Below are 12,275 nucleotides of genomic sequence, written 5' to 3' on the forward strand. Positions count from 1 at the left end.
GATGTTCCAGATGTTTGATTCAGTACAGTTTCAAAAGCCTCAGTAACTTGGAAGATGAGTCAGTAGTGAAAAAACCCACATTACTCCATCCACATAAATTCTGCTTTCGTAATTACATGTGGTATCAACAGAATGTAAAGCTTTCATACAAAACAGCTTTTATGGAGCAGGCTAATGTTTTTGGAGGTGATTTTCCCTCCCCTAAGCAGCCTTCGAATTATTTGATACACTTCTATAAAATCATACAACCTTTTTTTCTTATTATGCTATAAATGCCAGAAGTACAGCTACAGTCACTGACCTTCAGCTGTATAACAGTAAGATTAAAATTTTCAAAAACTTTGGCCTGATGTAGAAGTGCATTGCTTTGTACATCAGGGAACTTCACTGAAGAATGAAGACCAGAGTATTCAACTGAGTATTCCAATTCACGGGATTTTTTTTTTTTAAACCATAGATGTAATACTTCTATTCCAACTGAAAGTGATGATTCAAAATAAGACACTTACCTTTAGGGAACAAAAAGCAGAATGTGGAGAGACAAATATGACAGTCTGTCCCATTGGCAGCTGAGAGGTAAGAAGCGGGTAGATAAAAACTTTTATTTTTTTCATTTGGACCATTTTATCACTATTATTGAGGAGGCTTCTGGACCCTGTGCTCTGCGATGAAATGTTCACACTGCATTACAGGAACAAACCTTGCCCACACTGTGTGACCAGTTTTAGTATAGGTGTTATAAAGGAAAGATGAAACCTGCAGTGTAGTTATGGTTTTCTTGCAGAGTAGCAAAAATACAAAACTGAATATAACTTTTATTCCTCTGAAACTCCTATAGTGATGGTTGCTGTAGCTGATGGGTAAACTATGAAAGGTGATGTAATTAAATACAAGCTAGAATTCTGTTTGCATCTTGAAGCTTTAAGAAAGTGTTGGTCACTCGTTCACAAATAGTAAGAAAATAAGCTTTAATAGCAAAAATAGTGTAAGATGGCTGGGGAAATGGAGGATTCATGGATTTTTGTTGAGGTTTTTTGGGTGGCTTTTTGTTGAGTTTTTCCCCCTTCTTTTTTCTCCTAGAGTATTGTAACAGGGAAGAGCATTGTTTCATAATTTTAAGGCATTTTATTTCAAGTGCGAAGGTTTAATATGTGTTTAGAAAGTTGTCTAGAGAAAATGACTTTTAAGCAATATATCTTTATATTGCTTTGTATTCTTACATTACAAAAGCCAAGAACTGACTGCTTGAGCTTATGATTTCTGGTCAGTTTCAGGTTTCCAGACAGCACATTTCACAAACCATAATCGACAACATTAACAGTATACTAATACAAATATACATATAAATATATATACATATATATAAATATGTATATATAGAATCCATATTATAGATATATATATAATTGTGTGTGTGTACATATACATATATATATATAAAATCTATCCATAGATGTGTATTTCTATCTCGGTTGGAGCATGGTGGTAATAATGGCAGGATTGTGAGTTCAATCCCTGTATGGGCCATTTACTTTAAGAGTTGGACTTGTGGTTCCCTTCCAACTCAGACTATTCTGTGATGTGTGTATATATATTTCTCTTTATCTATGTATCTGTTACATTGAAGCCATGGACCTTAGTGTTTCCTTACTAAATTGAACGTTTAATCAGTCAAAGCTGACTTTAGCAAAGAAGCCGTGTTAGATGTTTTTAAACTTTAAGATATAGGGAAACAAAATTCCTTACGTAATGCATAGAAAAGCAAAAGCTTTATCCATGTTTAGAAAGTCCAATAATTAAAGTTCTCAGATGACCTGCAAATGAAATTTGGAGGAGAATAAAATTCTGGAATCTGAAGCCCCAGCCATTTGAAAATACTAAGCCACTTACCTTTTTAGAAAGGGACTACTGAAAGAAGGTGTCTTACTTGCTTTTATTGTGTTGTTGTTTTAACCTTTATATAGACACTTAAAGACAAATTTTTCAGTAGATCTGTCAAACTAGCTTCTGCTGAAGTTACTAGTCTCAAGAGCAGAAGTGGGGGTTCCTGTAAACCTTTACTGAGGGAGCAGGAAGTGAGTCAAAATTATGATTTTATTAACTTTGGCCTTTCTCGTCTTGTGAATGACTCTCATTCTATTAAAATATAGTAAATATTCATATTTGTTTTTATAGATTCTTTCCTTGGTTATAATACCTTCCATTATGTCCATTCTCTCACCTTCTGATTTGCTAGTTTTATTGCGCTGAAAAGAATAGCAGAAAAAGAATAGACCAGATTTCTTGTAATACAGTGTAAAAAGGAGGCAAACAGATACATGCTTGTGTAATTGCTCATATTTTCTATACTGGGTAAGTTTTCTGGGTTGTTTTGCTGACATGATACTGAATCCTGTAATATGCTAAGTTGTAATATTGATGCCATTTAATTTAATACAGTATTCAGCATTTCCTCTTGTAATAACACAAAAGACTACCACGTCAATAAATGTATTTGATTACTGAATGCTGATTTTGGTGAGTGGTATTTCTTCCCTATAGATTTATTTGCGGACGTGGGCATTTACAGTCACAATTACTGTATAGTAGTGCCCACTGCAGATGGCATTCCCTGAAGCCTTGCAATGCAAGTGTAAGCAGGTTATGTATTTAACTTGGATTTTTGTATAGCTGAGGGAAGATCTTCTGAACTTGCTGTAAGTCCTGTTGTGACTCACTCACCCACTGGTACCGGAGTGTGGTAGCTTGCTTCTGTAACACATTTCCTTTATACATTAAATACTTTTTAGTGTTTCTAGTAGTTCAGCCAATTCAGTGTTTACAACAGCAGAAACCCATGTGTGCCAGTAGTCTGAGTTGTAAAATGTTTCACAGATGTTAGAGCACCTAGAGAATTATAAATGTTTAGTGTAAACTAGCAGAGACCTGGAGTACAGATTTTGTTTACACAGCAGATAGGCACTTTGGTAACTCCTGCCTCTGTGGGTACTGTTCTGTGATGCCACATCATTTTAAGGGTGCTGGGTACAACCCATAGATTTTAGACCGATTGTATATTTGAAAGTATATTGAGTGAGTCACTAACACTTTTTTATTGAACAAACAGTAAATTTAATTTTCTGACCTTGGTTAAGTGTGAAGGCTAAGGGGAAGTGAAAACCATCTAATAAAAGATGAGCAGTCTCTCCCCAACTTCCTTTGCTGCTTTTTTATTGCCATATCTGATATTTAAAGGTCTTTTTTAAGTTCTGCAGACTTTAAAAAGAACTAAACTCCAGCCAAGAACTAAACTAGATTTGGAGTCCGGTCCATTTTTCTCTTAGTAGGTCAGTTAGATACACTGGAGCAATTTGCTGGTTCTTCACAGATGTGCTCAAAAAAACCAGGTGGAATATTTCCTGAGAAATAACCTCCTGTATTAGTGAACACTGTGGGACACAGCTGGTCTTTCTTAGAAATGCTTTTGATTTAATGCATGCCGAGCTCGCACCATAAACTTCTCTCAGGAAAATAAGTGATTTTAGGAATTACATGTACAAGATACTTTTGAAGTTGGCTGCAGTTGCATACATATCACAACGCCTGCATTATTACTTTTGCGCCCAATTCACTGTAATACCTTTAAGAAAATAAAGATTAAACTTGTTATTAGAGAGTATTTTTGTTGTAGATCTGACTGTCTTCTCAGGTAGTAATCAAGTAAATAACAGAGTTTGATCTTCATGCCATTGGTTCCAATTTAACAAATCCTAGGAATGATTTAACAAATCCCCAGGTATGATTGGTGGTAGCTGGAAGTTAGTCCATGCAAAAGTGATTAGAATATGCTTGTAGTAGATTGTGAGCAGTGCTGATTGATAGCATAAGGAATAATTTGTTCTGTGTCAGGGATAACAGCAGCTGCATTTACAGTGATGGGTGTTAGTTAAAATTTCAGACAGTGAGTCCTTTAAGGCTGAGATGACAGGCTGTATGGAGAAAGATACTTAAAATCTATCTGTGAATCTGTTCCTTCCACCGATCCTTTCTCTTCTTCTGTGAGTACAGATGTTCATAGTGGAATATAAGGGATTGATTTTCAGGCATGCAGCAGTCGAAATGCACAGAGAACAGTTTTTGGTCACAGTCAGAAACAAAACAATTGAGGACTCCAACAAGATCCCCAGCACTTGGATATTCTAAATAATAGTGTTTTGCTGGGGTAGCTATATTAACTACCAAATCTGAATATGTGGAAACAAATGTTGTTGCTTCCTTTTAAAATTTTGAGAAATGTAGTTTTATGTAATATTTTGAAAAGGTTTGGAGAGTTGAAAGATGCAAAAATAAGAAACTCGGAATAATCTAGCATAAAAATGTCAGTGTTCCTTTAGGACATTGTGACACTTGTCTGATAGATCCAGTTCAGCACTGATGCTGTCTGTCTGGGGTTGTTTTTGTGTACTGTGCTCATTTCATTTCAGTTCTTATGGAAGATACTTCATGCTGTTGACTTCCTCATCAATGTCACGAAAGCAGTAGTGACCATATAGCTGCAAAAGAGAATGGAAAGAGTGTTGGTCTATTTAAAAGAAAAAAGAAAAAGCATCTGTATTATTATTAGCATTTACATATTAAGACTCAAAATACTTTTGTTTAATTGTTTCCTTTTGTTTCATTATTTACAGAGGAAGATAAACATGCAAAGGTTTATGCAGTAAGGTTTCCCATAACAGAGAGTTCTTCTTGTATTGGGTGTTTGTTTGAAGAGGTTCAATTTTTGTCTCTGAAGAAATGAATAAATATAGAGTAGTAATATGTCAGTTTTATTCAGTGAGTCAGGTGCATGTTAACTTGAATTAACGTAATAAAATAAAATAACAATAACTGGAATACTGTCTACTAAAAAATGCATAAGGTACTCTTCATCTGTGTTTTGAAAAAGCTTTACTACAGTAACTTAATAAACATGATAAAATAAAATAGCAATAACTGGAATACTGTCTACTAAAAAAATGTGTAAGGTACTCTTCATCTGTGTTTTGAAAAAGCTTTACTACAGTAACTTAATAAACTTAATTCTTCTATAGTAGAACAAAATTGTTGGCTACAATTACAGAAAGACCAGACTTATAAGCTAACTCTAGGTAATGAGAAGATTTAATGATATTTTAGTATTTCATATTATATCAGTGATAGTCAAGTTTAAAATCTGCATTTAGCAAATAACCATTTTTTTCCTTCTAGAATTATAATGAGGTATTTAAGATGTTTTTTTCTTTCTGAAAAAACTTGGAGTACTATTTCTGTTGTCATTGCTCTTGGGGATCATGCACTTGTATTCAGAATGCTGGAAAATGCAAGGCATAGGCAATGTGGTGCATTACATTATTTTAAAATTGTTTCCTGTCTTTCAGCCACAAATTCTGGACATTATGGCTTGAGTCATATGGCTCAGGATGTTTATTACAATTTATTTTTTAATGTGTAGCTCTTTAGCTCAATTAAATTTCTTTTAAGCATTTTTCTATTCAAAGCAAAATTGAGAAGAGTTTTCAGATAACATAGCTGGATGAAGTAGAGTTAAGGCAACTGTTCCTCCTGGGCATATGAATCATAGGATTTGAGCAAAAGAGCACATTTACTTGCAGTTCATTTACTGAACTCTACAACATTGTTAACTCATTAACTTTCCAAAATCCCTTACCTGAAAAAAAGTATGGCATTGAGCAGCATTCCCTGGGTCAAGCTCAGGTCTTGGAAATTGTGTTGAAAATGTGGGGAAGAGCTGAGATTTTCAGATATTAAAATATCTTTCATGTTTAATGTTTTAATCACAGCTTGAGAAAACCTCAAAACCAACCAAACAACCCAAAATAATGTTCCCCCTTCCCCCCAAAAAATTCCTCAGGTCTCTCAAGCACTTCGTTTTGGATTTCTTAATTGTGCAGATTTCCTACACCCCCCACTTTTGGTTTTGTTTTTGAATGGAATGATTTGAGGTGTTCATGGAGCAAACACCTTCAGCAAGTGAAGGGTCTTGGGGCTGAAAACACTCTCCATGACCAATATCCAGTGTGTCTTAGAAGCTCCTGAGAAAGCGACTTTGTACTGAACACTGCGGAAAAGAGGATGCTGCTTTATACGAGCTGTCAGTGGAGCTGTAGGTCCCAGCCTATCAAATGTCACTGGGCTAATGGTGGTTAGTGTATAAGTGCTGTTGTGTTTCTTTACCTGTGTTTGTGCCTGGGTGAACGTGTGGGAAAGAAAAAAAATCGCACCTTTTTCTATGTTCAAATTCATGTCTTGCTTTGTGTGTGTCTTTGTTATTGTCAGCCTAATTCTTATTTATAGCATGTTGGAGTTTTTTGGAGGGTTTGTTTGCTTTTTGAAGTGGTGTTACCAAACATGTTTGCGTTGGTTTGTTCCTTAACTCTTTGTTGTTCTAAATTTTACCTGCTTTATTTAGTCTTTTCCAGATGCATTTCTTTACCTGTGTTTGTGCCTGGGTGCACATGTGGGAAAGAAAAAAATTGCACCTTTTTCTATGTTCCGATTCATGTCTTGCTTTGTGTAAGTCTTTGTTATTATCAGCCTGATTCTTATTTATAGCATGTTGGGGGTTTTTGGAGGGTTTGTTTGCTTTTTGAAGTGGTGTTACCAAACATGTTTGCGTTGGTTTGTTCCTTAACTCTTTGTTGTTCTAAATTTTACCTGCTTTATTTAGTCTTTTCCAGATGCTTTGGAAGCTGAATGTTTAACACAGAAACATTGTGAAGGAATTATTTATAAGCAGTTTTAGGCTGATTGGAAATGCTGTATTGGTTGGGATGATGCTGAACTGTTAGAAAACTCCAAAGTACTTATGAGAGGATATCTCTTCTCAAGGTTAAACATCCAAAGTGGTGTTATGAGCCAAGACTTAGTGTAATGTGTTGGTGAAAACATTAGTTCATAACATCTCTGCAGTATAGCAAGAGAGTTTCTCGGTTTCTTTACTCTGGGACGGTTCTTTTGAGGATGGGAGCCTCTCATACCTGATAGATAGAAAATCAAGGACAGGCATCCACCTGAGAGCTATTCAGAAATTGAGCAAAATTCTGGGATGACCAAGGTGAACATGTAAACCTGCTTTTGCTAAGAGTAAGATAGTCTTGGGTGGTTCATTCCAATTCTAAAAGTGACTTTTTATGTAGGTTTTTTCCCTACTTTCTTTGTCTTATTTTTCTGCTATTGTAACAGCAGGGCAGAATTGTTTTCTGACAGTGTAGGTAGATCTGCTTCCAGGAATGTTTTGTTTAGTTAACTGTCAGATTGCTCCTAGTGTAGGCATAATCTTAATACAATTCAAATTCCTGAGGAGGAGCTGAAGTATTCTTGTTTTCTAAAATAAGATCGTGAGACATAACTGCATTTTCACAGCTGAGAACTGAAAATGTCTGTGTATAGCCAGTCAGGTGTAGAGGCAGCAGTGACCAGAGTAAGAGCCTCATTGCTTCTTGACTGTAAAATTGGGTATAAGGCAGGCTAGGGTGGAAGAAAATTAATTCCCCATGGTGAATATCCAGGTAAACTTTTGGGGACTACTGAAACCTGTTTTAAATGGGGAGGAGGAAAAATGCCTGCTAACTTCCATACTGATACCTTCTTTCAGATATGTTAAGATAGGATTACAGGCACCTTGTCAAAATTCTTCAGCTGCTTTTTCAAGAAGTGCCACAATTCTGTCATGGTGTGCAGTTCCAGAAGGATTCAGTAACCAAGGAGTACAGAGAACCATAAAAGGGAGTTTGTCTGTCATTGGCAGAATGTCTCACATTGCTGCTTTTTGGGGTTGTCTAGGCAGGTGAGAGATCCTGCTGGACAACCTTGTCATTACTAAATAGGACATAGCTCCTTACCCGTCTCAGAAGAGCAGTGTTTTCTTGCTTTGTCCAAGGGATAGTCTTTGCTCTTGATTTTGGCTGCTTTATTTCTGAACCTAGCTTCCTGTGTTTTTAACTCATAGAAATGAATAGTCAAAATAATGATTTGGATTCTAACTCATCCTGTCAGATTTTTTGCATGTAGTGCACCTTCAAGTGCCTTCCTGTGTTTGGGATGGTCAACACTTGAAACTCCTTTTTGCTTGATTAATATTTGACTTGTTAGACACAAAACATAGACTCTCTACAACCAAGTACTTTGTTTTATAATTTTGGTGTTCTTCTAGCTTTTGGGAGAACACACATGACACAGTATTTATGCCAGACTTCATTGGTGTGATTTGTTAATGCAAGAACAGCATTTTAAAACCATTTAACATACCTTGTTCTTTTAATTGTTACTTGACATAAACCCTTCCATCTTGGAAATACTTTGCAAAGCTGTTCCCCATCCCTCACCCAGGAAGAATCGAAATGTTCTAACCATTCTAAGCCACGTAATGGCAGGCATTCCTAAGTATACTTGTGCCATAGAAAAAGAAAAATTGTTTTGATTAAAAAAATTTAATGCTTTGCTATGCATTTGTGTACAGAAGAGACATGCTGGGCTTAAAATCAGCAACAATCAAACATTTTCCTACTTTCTATGCTAAATCTGGCAGTTCAGGTCAGGAAGTATTTTAGGAGGGTTTCCTAGCAAGGTTTGATATGTAATTACCCATACCTTTAGGTCCAGGGACAAAACGGTTTCTTTCTTGAGGTTTCTTCCAGCTGCTTAATTTTTTTTTTCCTAAGAATGTTTTACTATTTAGTATCTCTTTACTGATCCTGTGGTAAATGGAATAACAGAAATGGAATAGATTTTTGAGTGGTGCTTATCAGTAGAGCATTTATTGGAGTGTCTGATCTGAAGAAAAAGATAAAGTTAATATCTTACATTGTAAATCTCAGGAGGATGATTGTGTTGTCATAGGGCAATGTTAGTTATTACCTACAATATACAGCAAAATAATGTTCTTGAGGAATTGGTGAAAGGTGCGTAGATCACAACTTTCAAGTTTTATTCCTACTTCACTAAAGACTTCTTCAACTCTCAGAATTCCAAAATTTAATTGTCCTTTATATAGTAGACTACACATCTTCTTGAAAAAGATTTTGAAGAGTTACCAGAGGTATATGCTGAGATTGTTTTTTTTAAAGCATAGAGTTGTGTATTCACGGGAATATGAACCATTTAGCTTTGACTGGAGGGCAACAACATTGTAAGTTCAGCTAGAAACCCAGATGAATCAGATGGAAGTTCTCACAACCTGTCTTAGCTCATTTAAATGCAGTGGATTCTTTTGTAGTTTATTTTAAGAATTGTTGGAGAAGGCTTTCAGTGAAAACTCTATCAGTGTTTTGTGTGTTTTGTAAGACTCAGCTACTTCACTGTGTATTTTCCACATTCTTCCCTCTTACCACTTGTGTTTTTGTGCTCTTTTCTGGACTAATTGTAAACTGAGCATTTCATTGTCTTTATGTATTTAAAACAAAAAAAGTCTTTCAGTCATAGAGTTTAAAAAGGATGCTTTAGTGTACCCATTGGAAAAAAAAATAAATTAGGATCCAGCTACTTCATTGGGCTACATCAGCATATCTTTTGAGTGTGGAAAGCTGCCAGAAGGGCATTGCACTGGTACAATGCAAAGTTCATAAAGTTTGCCCTCCATTTCATTTCAAATTGAGGTAAGAATGTGTGGCTCACTGACTAAATTATCATTTTCATCAGCTTACCAAAAATCTTTAGATAATCAGAAACATTTAAATTGTCTGTGGTGAAAATGAGAAGTCCAACACTAGAATACTGATGTTTTTAAAGCACAACCCCTTATAGTAGCTGTAATAATAAAAAATGTTACTGATAACACTTTTCTAATTGAAGTTCTTAACTTTGGAGCATTTAGGTATAGAACAGATGAATAAGTGGAAGATTTTGAGTCCATTTGTGGGATATTTCATTTCAGATCTTAGTTCACTTAAAAATCTGTTTCTGAATGCATGTGACTTTCTTAGTGCCAAGTTCTCTGGAGGTCCACCTGTGTTTGCCATGCTCCACTTCTGCTCTGTTATTTGAAAGGAATTTGGCATGCATCATTTATGAAGAATAATTGAATTACCTCAGTTTGAAAATATGAATAATTGTTTTAACTGCCCCAAAAACTTTGCCTATATTGCCTTAACAAGATTATAAATTACAATGGATATATAAATATCAAATATACAGCATATATTAAATTAGTGAGGTGACTTCTGATTTAGAAAGGTAAAACGGCTTTTTTCAGAAGGTAGTGTACAGGCTATATAAAACTTTCAAAGGACAACTGAGGATCTTATTAACACAGCCTAATTAACCTCCCTCCTGTACAAGGTGAAGCGTTAGATGCTCTGAATGAATGATGAAAAGTGTCAGGGAAATACAGAATTGGATCGATTTTCTTTTAATAATAAATAATCCTTCTAATTTATTTGGATGAAAGTAAACGTGTCTGCTATGGTTTTGCTTTTGCCCTGTGCCAGGATTCAGCTCACAGTGAATTCTTAGCAGAGGTCTAAGGCTTTGAAAATTGCTTTCTAATGGAAATGGTGACAGATCATTAACTACAGTACTATAAATGCATTGATTTAACATGAGTATAGTCATCCTAAGCTACAAAATGCATTACATCGTATGTGCTGAGCATATAGGGAGTATCTTTGTGGTTCTAACTAATTAATGACATGATTCATACTATGTTAATCTTTTTCAAACATAGGGCGTCTGACAATGTTGGACAGGTATCATTCAGGGGCTGAGATATATTTGTACTGTAGTGACACTGTGATCCCACTGTAATTGCTGTGCTGGAAGGGGACCAAGAAGCATTTAACATGCTGCATTTAATCACCAGTGCAATTACAGGGACACTGAAGTAGATGTGTTTTCCTGCTACCAAGCCATAGCAACTTCTGAATTGTAACAAACCATTACTAGATGTGCTGGAAGGCTTTTTTCGTTCCAATAAAAATGCAGAACCTGGGATTTTATAGTCATACTTAATTAGCATCTGTGGTTTTTAATATCTCTAAAACTAAATGTCTAATGCACATAAGCTGCATGAAAGCATTTTTTCTCCAAAATCCTTATTCCATCATCAAAAGACATATGAACAACAATTAGTTTAAAGAATTATGATTATTCTAGTGTTGTTTTTCAAGCATTGAGAATACATACCTGTATGTAGTAGTAGAATTTTTACTCCAAGGCAGCTGCACAATTCTTGTCATTGGTGACCATCTGCAATGATAATACTAGTTCCCCATTACCTTAAAAGTCTAGGTGGCATGCTAATACAGGTGAAACTGAGCATTTTGTACTGCCCTTTGGCACTTGTGTACTATGAAGTTTCTGGTCTCCCTTTTGTTTTTTGTCTTAAAGATGGGGTGGGGGAGTTATGAAGCACCTGACCAACTGCTGGAAAATGGAGGATTCTGTTACCAAAACCTTCATTATTTATTAGGCACACCTGTCTAAGTTTCTTGGCAGAAGTTTGTTTTTGGAGATTGAGTATCTTGAGATCAGTCAAGTTTTGTTATACTTTTTAACTCTCTTTGACTCCACAAAATTTCCACATGTGACTTGTTCTTGAATCTTCAGAGTGAGATTGCCTTTTGATTCTGTTTATTCTGATCAGGTGCTGTGCATCTAACAGTTGTGTCTTTGAGATTCAGGGCTAGAATTCACTTGCATTCTCTCAATGTGGTTTTGTATTGGTAGTCATTTACTGGGAAAGGAGGAAGGAAAACCAGACTTCCAGTGGAGACAGAAAAGAACGTGCATTGATTTGGATGGTGCCTTGCAGTGATATACTGTAAAATGGCAGGGAATAAAAGGAATAATTGACAGGATAGAGCATAAAATTGAGTTTATGAGAGCAAGTGCTCTTCTTGGAGCAGATAAAGCCACTTCACACGTTCATAAGAATGTAGTGGAAGTACCATATGAAAATGGAATCAGGGAAGCAATCTCTTCAGTTTTCTTAATTAGTTATATATCAATTGTGGTACACGATATGAGCACATGTATTGTTTGAAGTATGTGATTTTTGCTATTCAGTGCCCATTGCTGGCTCTCAGTTTGCATTATGCACCTTTGACTGAAGATGCAGATGTGCATCTCTCTGAGGTTGGGACATTATAGTGGTGCACATCTATCTGAATGCTCAAATAGTCACCTTTGCTGTGGCGAGTTGTAGGTACAACAGCACAAGTAAGGGGTGATGGTTTGGAGAGCCTCAAATGCGCATTTTATTTTTGCCCTTACATGCAACTTATTTCCTGCTTAAAGTATAA

The sequence above is a fragment of the Passer montanus genome, unplaced genomic scaffold (genome assembly GCF_014805655.1).
Source record: "Passer montanus isolate IOZ18808 unplaced genomic scaffold, ASM1480565v1 scaffold12, whole genome shotgun sequence".
Lineage (NCBI taxonomy): Eukaryota > Metazoa > Chordata > Aves > Passeriformes > Passeridae > Passer > Passer montanus.